The sequence below is a fragment of the Zootermopsis nevadensis genome, unplaced genomic scaffold (genome assembly GCF_977971745.1).
Source record: "Zootermopsis nevadensis isolate Lab colony 2312 unplaced genomic scaffold, Znev_1.0 Znev_ptg000028l, whole genome shotgun sequence".
In the NCBI taxonomy this organism is placed as follows: domain Eukaryota; kingdom Metazoa; phylum Arthropoda; class Insecta; order Blattodea; family Termopsidae; genus Zootermopsis; species Zootermopsis nevadensis.
In genome coordinates, this window is record NW_028259160.1 from 24,520,212 (window position 1) to 24,542,595 (window position 22,384).

The 22,384-nt window shown below is 44.1% G+C and overlaps 1 protein-coding gene across 9 annotated transcripts in view; it reads right to left on the reverse strand.

The window, feature by feature from the left end:
* Positions 1 to 22,384, reverse strand: part of Prosap (SH3 and multiple ankyrin repeat domains prosap) — a 94,684-nt gene that overhangs the window by 44,568 nt on the left and 27,732 nt on the right. Inside the window, exon 1 of one of the 9 annotated variants that reach the window (XM_087357445.1) lies at positions 12,511 to 12,659. The exons of the other annotated variants lie outside the window; for them this stretch is intronic. The gene's annotated coding sequence lies outside the window, so the exon portion shown is untranslated. Of the gene's footprint in view, positions 1 to 12,510; positions 12,660 to 22,384 lie in introns of those variants that run through there. 9 annotated transcript variants of the gene reach the window in all.

Here is a 22,384-nt window from a genome sequence, read left to right on the forward strand (position 1 = left end):
TGTACTTTTTCTGTAACCACAAGCTTCATTAATATCATCACACCATCTGTGCCTTGGTCTTCCCAGTGGCCCCTTATCTTCAGGCTTTCCAACCAAACGCCCAGTGCATGCTACATGTCCTGTCCATAACATCCTCTTCGATTACGTCAAAAAGAACCTTTAATCCGAGACCAGCCAACTGCTGGATCAGACATGAAACCTGCAACTCAGATCCAGGGGCTGTCGCACACCTCGTGGGGGGCGGAACAGTGGAGGATGATGCCCGAGAGGTGGCAGAGAGTCGAAGACACTAGCCGCAATGTTGGTAGACCTGATATTGCAGGCAGGAAACTGGAAACTTTCGTTTAAGCCTTCGTAAAAACGTCGTCAGGTGGTTCCACGGTTGCTACTGGGCGGAAGACAGACACGGGACATAACACAGCGTCTTTACCGTCACTCCTCTGCAGTCCCAGTTCAGACTGAATTTGACGGGCTGGACGGTTGGGCACCAAGCAAGGCCACCGCCATCCTCAGGGTCGCCGAAACACATTGTGTGACCTTCCTACCAAGTTTCGAGAAAATGAGCTAGTTCGTTCTTGCTGCATCTGGAAATTACCAGACACACACCGACGTGGTTTTCCCCTGGCACATAACAGCTGAGTAGCTGGCACCACGTGACTGGAATCAACTCGTGTCCAGCTCGGAGCTTAACGAAACATTTCACGAATACCAGCGTCGTCTCCCCCCCCCCTCCCCACGCAAATCTGTATCTTCCTAGGGGTCTATTTCCAACTCAGTTCTCGCAATGAATTTCTTATTCATCTCCTGCGCGCTGCATCGCTCGTCTTTCAAAAACACGTAGTTTAATTACAAGTGAATATTATTATTTTATTTATTATATTTATTTAGTGTTCTGTCTGACGACAGGTCCATATGAACAGGATCCTTCCATCCTTTTCTCTTCTCGGACTGGGACCTGTTCATATACGTTCTTGGCAGATGATCCAGAAGTGGTTTGCCATTGCCTTCTTCTGTGTGTGAATGGAGTAATTGTTGGGATGCCACGGAGGAAAACTCCGTGTTGCCTAGACTACGGCCTCGCCCAACACAAGTTATAAATTCGGGCACCGCCGGGAATCGAACCCGAGACCCCAGGATTACAAGGCCAGCGTTCTAACCGCTAGACCACCGTGGCTAAGTTAATATTACAAACTAATAAGTTGTTAGGATTTGAGGTTCTGACGCCTTCTGGTCTGGTAGAAGTTGACCACCCAGAATAAGACAGCCATCTTCGGACTATGAGGCGCTACAATGCGGAACGCAGCCATCTTATTAAGTTATTGTCCATTTTGTTCACGTTTAAATGTTCTCAACAACTCTTTGTACCCCTAATAAGTCCCGTTTATAACACGGGCCATTCGCTTGGCCCTGCGGGAAAAAAAACGCCGGCCTCTGCAGTCCTAGTTCCCAAACACGCCTGCAAAACTTGTTACCATGAGTTAAAGGAACAGAATTTCAATGACACACAACAGAATATTGGAAATGGCCTTGCATCTACTCCGTGCTTCGTCACGCTGGCGTGAAATGAGTTGGTCGCTTTACTTCGTGCAATTAAGAGCTCGGTTGGTACGCCTGTTTTCAACAGCTCGCTTGCTGTTGACACACTCCGTGATGGATGCGTGACGCAGAGTCGAGCAGGAAGCAGCTTGTTACAGCTCGCGTGGGAGGCCCAAGGACTGAACCCAGGTCTAACCCAACCTAAGCATCGTTTATGTCAAAGTACGATTGGCCAAGACCCATAACGACGTCTGAATTTAAATAAAATCTAAACAAGGAGGCAGAAACCACGCGCTGCTAGTCACGAAAGTTCGAAGCCAGAAATGACCTAAAGCTTACGGTTGGCCGCATATTCAAAATCATTTCTTTCCACGTATCTGTCCTCCGTCAAAAGCTCTGTATCTTCCGCAAATTTCTATTAACCCTTTGAAGCCGAAGATCGTCTGAATATTATTTATGAATTCAGTCCGTACCGCGAAGAATACACTACATCTCACCATTACGAAAATCAGCTGGTTAACCCTTTGAAGCCGAAGCTCGTCTTCATAATATTTACGAGTCCAGACCGTACCGCGAAGAAAACACTTCACCTCACCATTACGAAAATCAGCTGGTTAACCCTTTGAAGCCGAAGCTCGTCTGAATATTATTTATGAATTCAGTCCGTACCGCGAAGAAAACACTACATCTCACCATTACGAAAATCAGCTGGTTAACCCTTTGAAGCCGAAGCTCGTCTTCATAATATTTACGAGTCCAGACCGTACCGCGAAGAAAACACTTCACCTCACCATTACGAAAATCAGCTGGTTAACCCTTTGAAGCCGAAGATCGTCTGAATATTATTTATGAATTCAGTCCGTACCGCGAAGAAAACACTACACCTCACCATTACGAAAATCAGCTGGTTAACCCTTTGAAGCCGAAGCTCGTCTTCATAATATTTACGAATCCAGACCGTACCGCGAAGAAAACACTTCACCTCACCATTAGAAGTCGAATCAGGCGGTACCACATAAGATTTAACATCCCGGTCAAAGCCTTGCGCCCTGCCAGTGTGAGAATTCACAGCCGGATGGCTCCCACAGGTCACGTGACATGGCAGGAAAACATGGCGAACGGAAACTTCCCATCATCCCCCAAAATCAGACAGCAGCGAAGCGGTGGGCGCTGTCGAATGACACGCTCTGTACTCGCTCGAACGCAAATATGAAGTCTTTGACGAAAGTTTTATGAATTTCAAATTATTCATTCATCGGCACCCCCAAAGGCGACAATTCTCACACATTTCCGCTACAAAATAAATGTCGCAATATGAATAAAGGGAGCGGTGAGTCTGGAGATCTGCAAAAGATCTCAAATCCCTTCCGAAATTCAGCGATGACTTGGAGCCAAACAAATCACAGGCGCACCATAATACCAAGAATCCCCACTCGTGTGTCTGAACATGTCTGAGGGCCAGCGAGAGGCTCTCTAAAGGCAACATATCATTTTTCGATATACAGTAAAACCCCTCAAGTTGGACACCCCTTCTATATTGGACACTTTTAATTGGAACCGGCGAACAGCCTATAATTTTACATGTCCACAACACCCTATATCTTGGACACCCCTTTATCCTGAAACTTGGTCACCCCTTTTGTTGTAAGTTGGACAGGTTCGTGCACTTCGCTTCGATGCTTTTCAGGGAAACTTTTTCAGTTACATATTTTGATATTTTGAATTTCTGACTGACGAAGGCCTCCTCTCTGGAGGATTATCTTACGGACATTGAACCCATCATCGGAATGCATTGCAAGTTTTTAACAATTCTTTTGCTGAACCCTTAACTGGACTACAGTTTTGCAGAAGACACAGACTGAGCTTGCATTTGAGTTCAGAGTGCGTTGGTGGAATTAACTTTCGAGAATGTTACTGAGGTTGGGGTGTAATTTGCAATGCGTGGGAGTGGGATTATTATTGATGCTATTGTCTTTAATTCTTAATTAAAGTAAGTAAATAGATTATATTGTCATTAGACCACAATCTGAGTTTTCTCTCTCCCTCTATCTTGGACACCTCAGTAAGTTGGACACATTTTCGTGGATCCCCAAGTGTCCAACTTAGATAAGTTTTACTGTACATTTATTAACGCTGACACCGTGAACTGTGTTGCACTCTGACGAAGGAAGAATCGGTGGAGAATGCCCTCGTCGCCTCATTCACACGGACGCTGACCTCAGGCCCGACATCGAAGGCAGAAAACAGCCTCCGATTTATATTTTAATGAGTTCCTTTTTTTTTTTTTTTACGGAGAATATCAGAACTACAAGAAAATGAACCGTGGTGGGTCATTACGGGTTAAAGATTCCTCGAAGCTGTCACGCCAAAGGACGTAAAGACGCGAGATAGAATATCAGAAACTTGTACAAATCTTAAGAAGGGCGACCCGCCTAGAATTAACTTGGCAAATACGGGAATGGAGAAGTTGCGTATTCCCGAAAAACCGCGATTAATGGGGGGGGGGATTGTCAGCTGGAGTGAACTCACAGCCGCAGGAAGTAACTGAGGTCCTTTCTTTTGAACGCTCGGAAAAGACAACGGGGATCGTCCGCTGTGGGTTCCTGGGTGCATAACTGACAGGCGTTTGCCTCCGAGGTCACACTCGCCCACCCAATGCACGTAGCAACGAAAAGAGAAAAATACCGGAGACTGGAATAAATAAATAAATAAATAAAATTAGGAACGTCGGAAATGTTTGCTGAGGGTAATTAGTAAAACTGCGAAGTCACTGTTGCACGTGGGAATGAGCGGTGTAACAGCATCTGACGAAGGCCAATCTGAAGTTGAGTGATACTGGAATCGTATTTACAAACATGGCGCATGTCCTGTGGGAGCTCGGAGGTCATCCCAGGACGCCGAATTCAGTTTCATTGCGAACCTGCCCTCATGAATCACGTAAGCGCGCCTCACGCCTTCTTATACAAACGTCACACAGCCCAAATAAGATAACTCGAAGGGCCCGGACGTATTCCGTCGTTCCCTTGTAAATTAGCAAACAAACTCACAGCTTTAGTTGTCCGATGAAATCCTGGATCGTCTGATCATTTTTATCATCTGGATGTTCTGGTTCTTGGGAGAAAATATTAAACTTCTGGACCGATTTTCGTGTCTGATCTTTTCTCCTCTCTTTATGGAGGTTTTGATTCATCTATTAGACATTCGGTAGGACTCCTTGGATGAGTGATCGGCCCATCGCAAGGCCTCATCTACCTGTACACAGGAGAGCACAACACAGAAAACCGCGGAGTGGGATTCGAACCCACGGTCCCAGTGTCCGAGCGGCCACTGTCACAGTGGAGTGTGTTGCGTGTGACCTGGGAGGCACTTCTTGAGAAACCGCGTACCTCCGAGGAATTACAAGACGCCACGACTGACAGACATCGCCAACCTCTCGCTGTGAGAGGATGTTTTGAAAGGTCTGAGGGGTACAATTACATGTGCTGATTAATTACGACGCAACTGGTCCAAACGGGAAGCAATTCTTACGTCCTGTCTGCGGTGAAGTTCTTTTTTTTATTTGATTCCATCTGGAATAAGAAACAGTTGCCACAGCAACGGAATGCCCACTCACCAGACGACAAATAATTATCAATAAATGTTCCTGTTATCAAGAACATGACGCATTTTATCCGACTTTATTTCTGCGAAGACTTCGCGCGTAAAATTAATGCCATCATCCAAGTTGGTTTCGTGGTAACAGATAAGCCACTGAGCATCAGCCAGACATGGGGGGAGCAGCGAACTAGGCTTCGGGATACCTGAACTGTGTTCAGGTCAAACGCAGACCGAGGTCCGCTTCTACTCTCTGCTTATGTTAGAACAAATACAGCGAGGACGAGATACGCTGGAATCAGAAGAAATCTAGACAGAAGTGTTTTGTGTCACTACTAGAATATAAATCCCTTAAGACAGACGAACCGCCACGGTGGTCTAGCGGTTAGAACGCTGGCTGGCCTTGTAATCCTGGGGTCTCGGGTTCGAATTTATAACTTGTGTTGGGCAAGGCCGTGGTCTAGGCAACACGGAGTTTTCCTCCGTGGCATCCCAACAATTACTCCATTCACACACAGAAGAAGGCAATGGCAAACCACTTCTGGATCATCTGCCAAGAACGTATATGAACAGGTCCCAGTCCTAGAAAAGGATGGAAGGATCCTGTTCATATGGACCTGTCGTCACACAGAACACTAAATAAATAAATAAATAAAAAATAAGACAGACGACAGTAAGAAATCAGGAGTGGGAAAATGATTCCTACTTTGAGGTTCAGAGATTGTCACAGGCCCAGATCTAAAAACACAAAGACTGAAATTTTAGCAAGGGATGGGCCCAGCAGGGACGAAGTTGGGGGGGAACTGAAGACGTTGAGTCACCAAACGTAAAGACGGCAGTGGTCAAGGAGGGCGAGATGGGAAGACCATGTAGCACGCATGAGTATACAGAAATTATGACATCAAAGCTTGCAGGGAAGACGCCACTTGGAACACAGTAGCTTAGATGGGATGATAATATTAAAATGAATAAGCAGCTCATAAGAATGTTCGTCAAAGTAAATAAATAGACGCCGATTACTGGGCAAGGTTTTTTTTTAAATCGTATCACCAATGTAATCAGATTCTGAACCGATTCCAGCAGTAAAACCGATTTGCCCGTCTGTCGTCACCTTCTCTAAACAAATATCAAGGTTTTACAGATAAACAAACAGACTGCGCCGAGTAGCCATCGACCTCAACTGCGAGGATCGCGTTGACATTCTCCTGTTGTGGAGACCTCCATCGATTTGTTTTTGTGCCCTGCGTAGACGCAGGTTGCCAGTCGGCCTCTATGGAACCTCGCCCCTGAGCCAAAACAAGCCGACTGTCATCACAGCACAGAGCAAATCTCGATGACGGACGAGACATGGCCTCCTCGAGAAACATGAATAAACAATTAGTTACTACTTCCGACACGTGGCAGCGCCACACCCTCGCAAACAGATTCCACCAGATGCCTGACATGTTGATTATCTGTTTACACAAAATTTCGTTGGGCTGGGATATACAAAACGAACGCCTTCACGTACTGCAGAAACGTTAAAGTGTACACTGCAGAAGTTTTATCGAGTTTCATGAAGTAAAACAAGCCATGAGATTCTGTACCCAATGGTGTCAACATGACGACCAAATCAAACAACAAGGAACTGCTGTGAAGATCCATTTCTGCATGTCCAGCGAAGTGACAATATTTGGCTAAGGATGTTGTGCAAACGGTGATAACCTTCAGACTCCACAAAAATCCTGGAATTTCTTAGACTATCTCAGCGATTATCAGCTTTCACAAGAATCACTTCGACCTGCACATTTTTAATCTGTTAACTATGACGATTAGGTTTCACTGGTCGTGCACTCAACAGCAATGGCATCTTGAACATTCTCAAAAATGGCGTTCGAACCTCGAACTTTGTCCCGGTAAAGCCAGATCGAATTGGGAGGGGCATGACAATATGAAAAGGCATTGCGTCCTGTATCCCAGCTGAATGTAGTCTGCGTATGAAACCTGATATTCAACTGTTTTATGCGCTTTCGAGATATCGATAAAAATGATCGATGCGTACGCCTTCTATCGAACTTGTCAGTATAGTAATCTGTGAGGTTAGGTTGCATCTCCTGGCAAATATTGCGCATCGTTAATCTAGAATATGACATGACAATACTGGATCAACTTACGAAGATAGAATTTACACAAATCAAATAAATCGACCAGACCAAAACTAATTAACACTGTAGCTCCACAATGCCAACTATCGAAAACAATTCCACGATCACAAGACGTTAAGAACGCGCACAGGATATAACAGCAGAACGTAACTTAGACAACAATAAGGCCTTTGAATACCAGATTTAAATGTCTCCGTTTAATCAACTTACAACAATGAAATATTACACGCATTGTTCGTAAAGTTTTCCATTGCCACTTGAAACAACTCCTAAAACTGTCTCTGCTAAATATTATTACCAACTGAAAGAAATATTACACTATTTACATTTTACGCCATCATGAGACCCACATCTTGAAAATTCTGTATAATATTATTAATGTGTTTACTGGGAAATATAAACACAGGTTAAACCAATTTCCCCCCCCCCCCCGCAATAACATTATGACGTCTTGAGGGTCATTTTAGCGTCGAACAGTTGCCAGCACATAGAAATGCACAGTCCTCGTAACAGCGCAGACTTCCTTGTTTGTGGTTTTCTGAACGCGCCCTTCCCATCCGTGTGACCGGCCACTGTTTCGTGCTCTATTTCTAGTAACAAAGTTCGATTTACAGCTGCAAAGACAAGTTCTTCCGTGAATTTAAAGTGGATCATTTTACCCCCATGTTCCCTCCTTCTTGATTAGAAAATCACTTATGGTAACTTCTTTTTGAAAAAAAAAAAAATTGTCAGTGGAACCACGGTTCCGGAGAATTTGACGTAAATACGTCTATACGGAAAGGAAGTTTATATATTGGCTTTATTCTAAATATTTCCTTTATACATGCTTTACAATTGCGTAAAGTTTGATTAAGACTTTGCTTATTTAACTTGAATTAGTAAGGCTTCAGATGGGTCTGTGGTAGCTGAATGTAATGTAATGTAAGGTAATGTAATGTAAAGTAATGTAATGTAATGTAATTAAATGTAATGAAATGTTTCCTAGGTAACAATAATGCCGAGTAAACAGGCGACGTTTCGTAGGTAACAATAATGCCGTGTAAACAGGTGACGTTTCGTAGGTAACAATAACAATTGACGTTTCGTAGGTAACAATAACAATTGACGTTTCCTAGGTAACATAACAATGGAGTTACACTTTTTCGTAACACATTTTTGCCGAATGACACTGACCCGAAAATACAGACGTATTTACGTCAAAAAACTCTGTCCGACTGAATTTTCGCGACCTGCGCCAAAGCTTTTATCCGTCCTGTCACTTCTATTGACAAATCTCAGGTGTGTGCTGTAATCGTGGACCACCTGGGGCTCTTAGAGCGCCCCACGATTCGTGCCTAAAATTTCCCTCGCCTGCAAAGCAAACTTCTGTGATGTCAGCATCCTCTTGCTTATTTCGAAAGCCCTGGAGCCAAAATTTGGGGGCATTTCCTTCTGTTATGCCGAACAGGTCACAAGGTGACCCTTCGGCCGACAACTTCCGACCTTGTTCTGCTCTCCATAAGAGGACCGCCGTCTAATTGTCAGATCAATACTGGCATCTTGAGGGGCTGATTTCCTGTATGAGCCATCGTATCATAAAAGAGCATCTGTCAGAGATTGTCGACGTTTCCCGTTGGACGGCGCATCGCGAATTTAGCGTCAAAGAGCCTCTCAGATTCCAGAGACCAGCCCAGTATTGATTTCCCTGTACGCGAGGGTGACGGTGGGCAAGGCAGAGGAAGGTATTACCAGCAAGATATAGAAACAAATTTTAAGACGTCGAAAAGTCTGGAGCATTCCATCGGAGAAGAATCATCATCCTTGACACTGGATGCTGAATCACTATCCAGCCAACGCTGGGACCTGCAAAATCATCGCGTATTCTTCAGAACAGCTCCGCCTTGAATCAGAAGAACGTTGGATTCTCATCTCTCTGCTTATCTTTTGAATCCAGATCTGAACAGAATCTTGATCCCACATTCTCATCATTCAAACGGAGACATCTCGAAGCCTCGCCATATCCGACGAATGCACGAGAAAACGCAGTTCAAACACAGAGCAGGAACACGACACGACACAAAAGGTCAGTAAACACGAAGAGAGGCTCGTGTTGGCACTCGGTAAATAACTCGAACACTTCGAGGCTTCATCGTTTCGGCGAAACAAAATTGTACGCTGAAGTTCCGACCTAAGAAAATATTTAATCGCACTCTTAAACGGAGACACGTTGGGGAGTATCGAACAGTACGTTTGTACCTTTCGAACTGAACCATAGAAATACTTTTACAATCAGGCCACGAATAAATAAAAAATACTAACGAGATGGCTTACGGCTCACCGAATTAACCAAAGCCCTCCACCGGACCCTGTCCTGGGCCAACAAAATCCAGTCTCCTTCAACTCCTATCTCCCATAGATCCCGCCTGACATTATCCTCCCATCTACGTCTAGGTCTCCCCAGAGGTCTCTTCCCCTCAGGCTTCCCAAATAGTGGACCCAACCAACCAGATGGCTTACGGAACCCGAAGGTTCATCACCGAACCAACCAAAGCCCTCCACCGGACCCTGTCCTGGGCCAACAAAATCCAGTCTCCTTCAACTCCTATCTCCCATAGATCCCGCCTGAGATTATCCTCCCATCTACGTCTAGGTCTCCCCAGCGGTCTCTTCCCCTCAGGTTTCCCAAATAGTGGACCCAACCAACCAGATGGCTTACGGAACCCGAAGGTTCATCACCGAACTAACCAAAGCCCTCCACCGGACCCTGTCCTGGGCCAACAAAATCCAGTCTCCTTCAACTCCTATCTCCCATAGATCCCGCCTGAGATTATCCTCCCATCTACGTCTAGGTCTCTCCAGCGGTCTCTTTCCCTCAGGCTTCCCAAATAGTGGACCCAACCAACCAGATGGCTTACGGAACTCGAAGGTTCATCACCGAACTAACCAAAGCCCTCCACCGGACCCTGTCCTGGGTCAACAAAATCCAGTCTCCTTCAACTCCTATCTCCCATAGATCCCGCCTGAGATTATCCTCCCATCTACGTCTACGTCTCTCCAGCGGTCTCTTCCCCTCAGGCTTCCCAAATAGTGGACCCAACCAACCAGATGGCTTACCGAACCCGAAGGTTCATCACCGAATTAACCAAAGCCCTCCACCGGACCCTGTCCTGGGCCAACAAAATCCAGTCTCCTTCAACTCCTATCTCCCATGGATCCCGCCTGAGATTATCCTCCCATCTACGTCTATGTCTCCCCAGCGGTCTCTTCCCCTCAGGCTTCCCAAATAGTGGACCCAACCAACCAGATGGCTTACGGAACCCGAAGGTTCATCACCGAATTAACCAAAGCCCTGTCCTGGGCCAACAAAATCCAGTCTCCTTCAACTCCTATCTCCCACAGATCCCGCCTGACATCATCCTCCTATCTACGTCTAGGTCTCCCCAGCGGTCTCTTCCCCTCAGGCTTCCCAAATAGTGGACCCAACCAATCAGATGGCTTATGAAACCCGAAGGTTCATCACCGAATTAACCAAAGCCCTGTCCTGGGCCAACAAAATCCAGTCTCCTTCAACTCCTATCTGCCATAGATCCCGCCTGAGATTATCCTCCCATCTACGTCTAGGTCTCCCCAGAGGTATCTTCCCCTCAGGCTTCCTGACCAATACCCGGTGCACACCTCTTGTCCCATCCATGCGTGCTACATGCCCAGCCCATCTCATTCTTCTCGACTTAATCACCCTGACAATACTGGGGGAGGAGTACAGATTTTTAAGCTCGTCATTATGCAGTTTTCTCCACGCCTCATCGTCTTCTCTCCTAGGCCCAAATTTCCTCCTCAACACCCGATTCTCAAACACCTGCGATCCGTGTTCCTCCCTCTGAGTGAGAGACCATGTTTCACACCCATACAAAACAACAGGCAAGATTATTGTTTTGTATATTTTAATTTTCAGGTTCTTAGAAATCAGACGGGAAGACAAAATATTTTGAACTTAGAAGTAGCAAGCATTTCCGGAATTTAATCTCCTCCTAATAAATAAAAATACAAATCTAAATTTAAAATGACCATTTATCCGCGTGAATCAGTAGTTTACTTGTCGCCCGTTTCAAATAAATTTATTGAAATACTTTTACTCAACTTTCATTTGAAAGTTACCGAGTACAGCCAATGGGGAGGCTTCTCCCACTCGAAAACCGGACCCCAAGGAACAAACATTTTTATGAACAGAGAGAGAAAAATTCTGTCACTGACATGGCCAACCTTCTAGAGTTCACTGACATTGAATCACGGGTCACAACTCAATACGATGATCACGAAGCACAAGACTTGTGCACAAATCATTAGAAATTACGAAGACATTTCCAGAGAACAATAACAGTAATCAACTGTGGCGGGCTCTTGTGAGCTAAGGATGAACCTTCAAGAAGACGAGCGAGGATTAGCTTTGCGGCTAATTACAATTCATTACATAAAAGCTTTTCCATAAACAAATCCACAAGAAAATGCCTGGTGGGCTTAAGTCTTGCGTCCTGTCCATCGGTGGGGAAAGGTTTTGTCGAAACAGGCCCAGTCTAGTCGATGCCACGTGACTTTGTCTCCAATATGGCTGACGAACGGCGTGGAACGTTTCTGTATTATCTCGGGCTACATTAGTAGATTAACCACAAATGAAAAATAATCAAAACACTCAGGTCTAATAACAATTAAAAAAGACCATAACAGCCTTCTCTCATTAATTCGAAGCTTCAGCGCGTAAATTTTAGTCAACTAGAGCAGGGCGCTCCTTTCGGAGCTCCTAGGGGGGATGTGTCAAGTTTGTAAAACGCAACCAACCTTGGTTAGTCCCGAAGGGGAGTTAGTTTAGTGTCTCATTCAAGTGTTTTTACCCTTGAGTAAGAAACTAAACTAACCCCCCCGAATGGGGGGTTTAAACACTTGACCAACCCCCCGAAGGGAGTTGGTTGCGTTTTAAAATCTTGAGTAAGACACTAAACTAACCCCCGTGTATAAACAAATATAAGGTTATATTGTTGATGATGTCATTTTTTGACGACAACGACTACTAATCCCTTCGGAGCGCTTCTTGTAATCTGATATTTTACTTCTTTACGTCGCTGTTCAGAGGCCATCTGTTCTTGGTCAGTCAACTTTCTACGTCCAGCCCCACCCTTACAAATCTTCGTCTCAAAATCGATCATAAAGTCACTTTTCATAATAGTTTTCATAATCGTAATATATCGAATGAGTATCACTTTACCTTGTTGGAGTTGGTACTTCAAATACTTGATAACTTCTTCTTTCACTTTCCTGATGTTTTAGGCCGACTGTCAGTCAATTTTTAACAATGCGACGTGCTGCTTCTGGAGCAGTGATAATGCGACTGGCTTGATTTCCTTGTTGTGAAGCGTTATTTGTTTACTCGGCATTGTTGTGTCAACTTCAACAATGCCAACAGATATTTGTTTACACGGCATTGTTGTGTTCCACAACAATGCCGAGTAAACAAATATCTGTTGGCATTGTTGATGACGTCATTTTTTGACGACAAATTGGTTGAAGACAACGAGGAATCACAAATTTTTATTTTATAAAAGTCAATAATTTCCAATTTCGTAAACTGAAACATAAAACAGTGCACGCATCGGAAAACTTAGAATTTATTAATTTTTTTTAAACATTTCGGGTCGCCCGTCACGTATGCACGATTTAAGCGCCCGGAAATGTTTAATACAACGGAACAGGAAAGAACAGACGACGCTCAAGTGTCGCGGAAATCATGCACTGACGATTACAGATTTATAGCAGAAGGAAATATTAACCCTTTGAAGCCGAAGATCGTCTGAATATTATTTATGAATTCAGTCCGTACCGCGAAGAAAACACTACACCTCACCATTACGAAAATCAGCTGGTTAACCCTTTGAAGCCGAAGCTCGTCTTCATAATATTTACGAATCCAGACCGTACCGCGAAGAAAACACTTCACCTCACCATTACGAAAATCAGCTGGTTAACCCTTTGAAGCCGAAGCTCGTCTTCATAATATTTACGAATCCAGACCGTACCGCGAAGAAAACACTTCACCTCACCATTACGAAAATCAGCTGGTTAACCCTTTGAAGCCGAAGCTCGTCTTCATAATATTTACGAATCCAGACCGTACCGCGAAGAAAACACTTCACTTAACCATTAGAAGTCGAATCAGGCGGTACCACATAAGATTTAACAAAAGAACATCCCGGTCAAAGCCTTAATTAAAACAGGGATCAGAACACGTGGAAATTATAATGAAAGTAGAACATAGACAAAAGAAAATCGACGACTATTAAACCCCTTTGAAACAGATGCAACCCAGAGAAACGCGAAACTCGACCGGAGGAATTCGCATGACGTAAGCAAAAGACGCGACTGAACATGACCTGGCAGATTACGGCAGAGACGCGAGGCGAGGGCAGAGACGAAATTAGCAACAGAGGACGTACCCCCCCCCCCCCCCCATAAGTCCATAACCCATCAAACTCCTAGGTAAAACTTTTTTTAAAAAAAATAATAAACATGGAACGCGACGGACGGACTTACAAAATAAATTACGAACGAAATAAAATATTAGAAATTTATAAGAAAAATTACGTCACGTCACGTGGCGGGAGGACGTCCGATCTGCGCAGAAGCGAAAACTCTCCGCGTGCATTTAACAACTCGATAACCGCTGGGCGGATTTTCCTGTCTGACGTCACTAAAAATTCTCAGCACATTTCAGTTCTGGTTTAAATCGGACAAAACCCGAGGACACTAAGACCTACGTGCGATTCAGCGCACCGGTGACCCTCAATCCCCGTTGGGGAATCCCCACGATGATGCAATCACCCAGTCGGAGGCGTCTCCCCCCCCTCTCTCTCCCCGTCTCAATTTACGACACTCCACCTCAGACGCCGCCTGATCTGTCCAAAACTCTCTCTCCATTTCTATGATGGGACGCCACGTAGGCGTTCGAGGGAGGCGTGAAACGTACACGAATTTCGACCTCAGCATGAGAAAGTGACCCCTGGCGCCTGTGCAACCTCGTGGTCCAGTCCGTATTCAATCAGTGATTGATACCGACTGAGCTCGCTGCCCCGGGTCAAATTTTTTCTGGGTACGCGTCACAGACCATTCCCCGCGACGTCGATAAGAGTTCATGCCCCGTGCCCACATTTAATGACGTCTCCGAAGCTTATAACAGTTCTGACTCCACATAAACTGCAGACAGCTGGAATACACGTCTCCAGTCGTACGTAACAGATCGAAGGGGCGATTGAATTTAGAATTAAAAAGATTAATTAATTACACACTCCTTTTACTGTCAATGAATTGTACTTTATAATATGACTTTTTCCACATGGAATGTAATAAGATATTTGTGCAGTTCCAACACGAGGTCATTTTCCAAACCGGAAACAATGCAAATTCAGGAAGTGACGACGACTGCCAGGATTTGCTGATTCAAAGGAAGTTCATTATTCAATCGAACCACGTAACCAGAAAATGCACGCATAAATTTGCAGTCCTTGAAACACGGATCTGCAAATGGAAATTGGAAACAAGCACAGAAAACGATCAACGCGGCAATTTCTTTACAAAAAACCGAAATTCTAAGAAATTCCGCGGTTCTGATATTCAAAATACAAAAACTTTGACTTGGAAAACGCGCATGTCAAATACAGCGCTCGACCTTTAAATGTCAAATCCCGCTTCTATAAAACACTAATTCGTCCTAGCCTCTCCTCAGCCAAGAAATTAGCAACGTCGGAACGAAGTTTACAACATTCTGATAGAGACTGGAGATCAAGATATCTAGTGAGAATAAAGGAGTACCAGAATTAGGGACACAGAAGATCTACAAAACCGATCACCTCCAGGTATGTGCGATTTAAACCTCACAGGAGATCTGAGCCTGCAGTGACGAAGGGTTTTGTAGACACACAGAAATCAGTCGAAAGCCGATATTGGGAAAGAGACGGCATCCGTCCAGATGTGACAGCCCGTACTGTCATTAATTTCGATCCTGGCACTGACAACAGCGAAACTGCCAGTGACCACTCCTGATGAAGACACTGACATGAAGATTACAGTCGCGAACAGTAGATAACCTGAGGGATGTATTGGTAACAGCAGCGCTGGGCAATTACGACGACGACGACGACGACGAGGCGAGACGCCGAGGTCCCCGGAGGGAAAAATAACCTAACCTAACCCAACTCCACGCATTCTTAACGTCTAGAATCGAATTATTATTTATTATTAGTGTTCTGTCTGACGACAGGTCCATATGAACAGGATCCTTCCATCCTTTTCTCTTCTCGGACTGGGACCTGTTCATATACGTTCTTGGCAGATGATCCAGAAGTGGTTTGCCATTGCCTTCTTCTGTGTGTGAATGGAGTAATTGTTGGGATGCCACGGAGGAAAACTCCGTGTTGCCTAGACCACGGCCTTGCCCAACACAAGTTATAAATTCGGCCACCGCCGGGAATCCAACCCGAGACCCCAGGATTACAAGGCCAGCGTTCTAACCGCTAGACCACCTCATCTTATTATTATTTAGTGTTCTGTCTGACGACAGGTCCATATGAACAGGATCCTTCCATCCTTTTCTCTTCTCGGACTGGGACCTGTTCATATACGTTCTTGGCAGATGATCCAGAAGTGGTTTGCCATTGCCTTCTTCTGTGTGTGAATGGAGTAATTGTTGGGATGCCACGGAGGAAAACTTGTGTTGCCTAGACCACGGCCTTGCCCAACACAAGTTATAAATTCGAACCCGAGACCCCAGGATTACAAGGCCAGCCAGAGTTCTAACCGCTAGACCACCGTGGCGGTCGTAGACTCGAATACAGGATTAAAATTCCATACGCTTCGTGGGCGTATCACCATGCAGTAGAGTCCTTATTAACAAGCTGATAGTCGCACGGAGAGTCTTAAAATATTCCTAGACTTTAACCAAACCACGACAGTTAACTCAGTGGTCCTCATCCCAAATCCACAACTTCACATCGTATTCCTTTAGCACCAATTTTAATATTATCTTCCGACTGCATCGAAGTCTTGCTTCGAGGTTATTCGGCCAAAATGTTCATGTATTATCTTTCCCGTGTGTTACGTGCCTCGATCTTATAGATCTCCCCACTTCGAATTCTTCTCCACCCTCCTGACATTTCATCCCCCTTAGGGCCAAATATTCTTCTCGGCGCCCTGTTCCCTATTACCAAGTTTTGCAACCATAAAAAACAGCAGAGCAAACTCAAACTTTGGTATAATTGAACGAATAATTTATTAAATATACTGGATAACACTGACAAAACTCTTTCTTACACTGATTCCCTATGTGAACGGGTTCAAACCCAGGAATGAAGAATATTCCCTACTCAAATTTTAACGATTAAACCCTAACTTTTACTACGCGTGACCCCGCCCACGAATTTGGGGCAGCGTCTGGAGAGAAAAGTTCAAGGCATTTAATTAATTTCTCTGCTTGTCATTTGTTTAACTCCGTCCTCAGCAGCTCCAAGGATTAATATTGAAGTTAAACTTATACGGAAGGAACCAATCGGGTCACGATTTAAGGTACGCTGTCGGCATTTTCCTGGAGGGCCTGAGGAAAATCACAGGGCAGACGACATTAGGGGTCGGCGATTTTCAACCAAAGTTCAAAATTCCGTTATCACGAGTAAGATTCCATTGCAAAATTTTAAAGACACAAGCGATAAGCCTTAGGCACGCCTACTGCACAGTGCAACGCCCACACCGACAGTGGCAATGCACTCGACGCGTCCAGAATGCAGATATCGCGAGAAGTTCTTCGCCTGCGCGAACAAATTTCAGCCGGTGACGAGTCTAAGGCTCGAGGCCAGAAAAGGGCTTTTGGGCAACTGCACGAGGTTAGGGAACAAACACTGGAATGGAATTCATTCTCGCCGCTTGGCACGAACGAAGCTTATGGAAATCTTCAGCACCGTCTGCGGCGAAGACGACGCACGTAAAAACAGTTGCATCGTGAACATCGATTAAACCGCGTGACCGGAGCTTCTGCGGTGGACGGCAGTCACAAGGACCGCGTCTCCGGGTCGCCATGACAACGGGAAGGAATGTCTTAAGGAGTTCCGCCATCTTGCGAGTTTTCAAATCACGACTCAGTCGGTATCTGTGACTCACGAACGTAAACACCAACGCAAAGACGGAGCAATGTCCATCTCGAGGAGCGTGGGTTCAGTTCCCAGTCGTTCACTCTGTCCGAATTGCGTCCTTCTTCTGGTTTCACGGAGGACAAACAAAGAATGCGGAAGCAATGACGATATCTGGGCGATAAAGATCTATGGACAAGAGATGAAGATCTATGGACGAGAGATGAAGATCTATGGACGAGAGATGAAGATCTATGGACAAGAGATGAAGATCTATGGACAAGAGATGAAGATCTATGGACGAGAGATGAAGATCTATGGACAAGAGATGAAGATCTGTGGACAAGAGATGAAGATCTATGGACGAGAGATGAAGATGTATGGACAAGAGATGAAGATCTATGGACAAGAGATGAAGATCTATGGACGAGAGATGAAGATCTATGGACGAGAGATGAAGATCTATGGACAAGAGATGAAGATCTATGGACAAGAGATGAAGATCTATGGACGAGAGATGAAGATCTATGGACAAGAGATGAAGATCTGTGGACAAGAGATGAAGATCTATGGACGAGAGATGAAGATGTATGGACAAGAGATGAAGATCTATGGACAAGAGATGAAGATCTATGGACGAGAGATGAAGATCTATGGACAAGAGATGAAGATCTATGGACGAGAGATAAAGATCTATGGACGAGAGATGAAGATCTATGGACAAGAGATGAAGATCTATGGACGAGAGATAAAGATCTATGGACGAGAGATAAAGATCTATGGACGAGAGATGAAGATCTGTGGACGAGAGATGAAGATCTATGGACGAGAGATGAAGATCTGTGGACGAGAGATGAAGATCTATGGACAAGAGATGAAGATCTATGGACAAGAGATGAAGATCTATGGACGAGAGATGAAGATCTATGGACAAGAGATGAAGATCTGTGGACAAGAGATGAAGATCTATGGACGAGAGATGAAGATCTATGGACGAGAGATGAAGATCTATGGACGAGAGATGAAGATGTATGGACGAGAGATGAAGATCTATGGACGAGAGATGAAGATCTATGGACGAGAGATGAAGATCTATGGACAAGAGATGAAGATCTATGGACGAGAGATGAAGATCTATGGACAAGAGATGAAGATCTGTGGACAAGAGATGAAGATCTATGGACGAGAGATGAAGATGTATGGACAAGAGATGAAGATCTATGGACAAGAGATGAAGATCTATGGACGAGAGATGAAGATCTATGGACGAGAGATGAAGATCTATGGACAAGAGATGAAGATCTATGGACAAGAGATGAAGATCTATGGACGAGAGATGAAGATCTATGGACAAGAGATGAAGATCTGTGGACAAGAGATGAAGATCTATGGACGAGAGATGAAGATGTATGGACAAGAGATGAAGATCTATGGACAAGAGATGAAGATCTATGGACGAGAGATGAAGATCTATGGACAAGAGATGAAGATCTATGGACGAGAGATAAAGATCTATGGACGAGAGATGAAGATCTATGGACAAGAGATGAAGATCTATGGACGAGAGATAAAGATCTATGGACGAGAGATAAAGATCTATGGACGAGAGATGAAGATCTGTGGACGAGAGATGAAGATCTATGGACGAGAGATGAAGATCTGTGGACGAGAGATGAAGATCTATGGACAAGAGATGAAGATCTATGGACAAGAGATGAAGATCTATGGACGAGAGATGAAGATCTATGGACAAGAGATGAAGATCTGTGGACAAGAGATGAAGATCTATGGACGAGAGATGAAGATCTATGGACGAGAGATGAAGATCTATGGACGAGAGATGAAGATGTATGGACGAGAGATGAAGATCTATGGACGAGAGATGAAGATCTATGGACGAGAGATGAAGATCTATGGACAAGAGATGAAGATCTATGGACAAGAGATGAAGATCTATGGACGAGAGATGAAGATCTATGGACGAGAGATGAAGATCTATGGACGAGAGATGAAGATCTATGGACGAGAGATGAAGATCTATGGACGAGAGATGAAGATCTATGGACAAGAGATGAAGATCTATGGACGAGAGATGAAGATCTATGGACAAGAGATGAAGATCTATGGACAAGAGATGAAGATCTATGGACGAGAGATGAAGATCTATGGACGAGAGATGAAGATCTATGGACGAGAGATGAAGATGTATGGACAAGAGATGAAGATCTATGGACAAGAGATGAAGATCTATGGACGAGAGATGAAGATCTATGGACGAGAGATGAAGATCTATGGACAAGAGATGAAGATCTATGGACAAGAGATGAAGATCTATGGACGAGAGATGAAGATCTATGGACGAGAGATGAAGATCTATGGACAAGAGATGAAGATCTGTGGACGAGAGATGAAGATGTATGGACGAGAGATGAAGATCTATGGACAAGAGATGAAGATCTATGGACGAGAGATGAAGATCTATGGACGAGAGATGAAGATCTATGGACGAGAGATAAAGATCTATGGACGAGAGATGAAGATCTATGGACGAGAGATGAAGATCTATGGACGAGAGATAAAGATCTATGGACGAGAGATAAAGATCTATGGACGAGAGATGAAGATCTATGGACAAGAGATGAAGATCTATGGACAAGAGATGAAGATCTATGGACGAGAGATGAAGATCTATGGACAAGAGATGAAGATCTGTGGACAAGAGATGAAGATCTATGGACGAGAGATGAAGATGTATGGACAAGAGATGAAGATCTATGGACAAGAGATGAAGATCTATGGACGAGAGATGAAGATCTATGGACAAGAGATGAAGATCTATGGACAAGAGATGAAGATCTATGGACGAGAGATGAAGATCTATGGACAAGAGATGAAGATCTATGGACAAGAGATGAAGATCTATGGACAAGAGATGAAGATCTATGGACAAGAGATGAAGATCTATGGACGAGAGATGAAGATCTATGGACGAGAGATGAAGATCTGTGGACGAGAGATGAAGATCTATGGACAAGAGATGAAGATCTATGGACAAGAGATGAAGATCTATGGACGAGAGATGAAGATCTATGGACGAGAGATGAAGATCTATGGACAAGAGATGAAGATCTATGGACGAGAGATGAAGATCTATGGACGAGAGATGAAGATCTATGGACGAGAGATGAAGATCTGTGGACGAGAGATGAAGATCTATGGACAAGAGATGAAGATCTATGGACAAGAGATGAAGATCTATGGACAAGAGATGAAGATCTATGGACGAGAGATGAAGATCTATGGACGAGAGATGAAGATCTATGGACGAGAGATGAAGATCTGTGGACGAGAGATGAAGATCTATGGACAAGAGATGAAGATCTATGGACGAGAGATGAAGATCTATGGACGAGAGATGAAGATCTGTGGACGAGAGATGAAGATCTATGGACAAGAGATGAAGATCTATGGACAAGAGATGAAGATCTATGGACGAGAGATGAAGATCTATGGACGAGAGATGAAGATCTATGGACAAGAGATGAAGATCTATGGACGAGAGATGAAGATCTATGGACAAGAGATGAAGATCTATGGACAAGAGATGAAGATCTATGGACGAGAGATGAAGATCTATGGACGAGAGATGAAGATCTATGGACGAGAGATGAAGATGTATGGACAAGAGATGAAGATCTATGGACAAGAGATGAAGATCTATGGACGAGAGATGAAGATCTATGGACGAGAGATGAAGATCTATGGACGAGAGATGAAGATCTATGGACGAGAGATGAAGATCTATGGACAAGAGATGAAGATCTATGGACGAGAGATGAAGATCTATGGACAAGAGATGAAGATCTATGGACGAGAGATGAAGATCTATGGACGAGAGATGAAGATCTATGGACAAGAGATGAAGATCTATGGACAAGAGATGAAGATCTATGGACGAGAGATGAAGATCTATGGACGAGAGATGAAGATCTATGGACAAGAGATGAAGATCTATGGACAAGAGATGAAGATCTATGGACGAGAGATGAAGATCTATGGACAAGAGATGAAGATCTGTGGACAAGAGATGAAGATCTATGGACGAGAGATGAAGATGTATGGACAAGAGATGAAGATCTATGGACAAGAGATGAAGATCTATGGACGAGAGATGAAGATCTATGGACAAGAGATGAAGATCTATGGACGAGAGATAAAGATCTATGGACGAGAGATGAAGATCTATGGACAAGAGATGAAGATCTATGGACGAGAGATAAAGATCTATGGACGAGAGATAAAGATCTATGGACGAGAGATGAAGATCTATGGACAAGAGATGAAGATCTATGGACAAGAGATGAAGATCTATGGACGAGAGATGAAGATCTATGGACAAGAGATGAAGATCTGTGGACAAGAGATGAAGATCTATGGACGAGAGATGAAGATGTATGGACAAGAGATGAAGATCTATGGACAAGAGATGAAGATCTATGGACGAGAGATGAAGATCTATGGACAAGAGATGAAGATCTATGGACAAGAGATGAAGATCTATGGACGAGAGATGAAGATCTATGGACAAGAGATGAAGATCTATGGACAAGAGATGAAGATCTATGGACAAGAGATGAAGATCTATGGACAAGAGATGAAGATCTATGGACGAGAGATGAAGATCTATGGACGAGAGATGAAGATCTGTGGACGAGAGATGAAGATCTATGGACAAGAGATGAAGATCTATGGACAAGAGATGAAGATCTATGGACGAGAGATGAAGATCTATGGACGAGAGATGAAGATCTATGGACAAGAGATGAAGATCTATGGACGAGAGATGAAGATCTATGGACGAGAGATGAAGATCTATGGACGAGAGATGAAGATCTGTGGACGAGAGATGAAGATCTATGGACAAGAGATGAAGATCTATGGACAAGAGATGAAGATCTATGGACAAGAGAT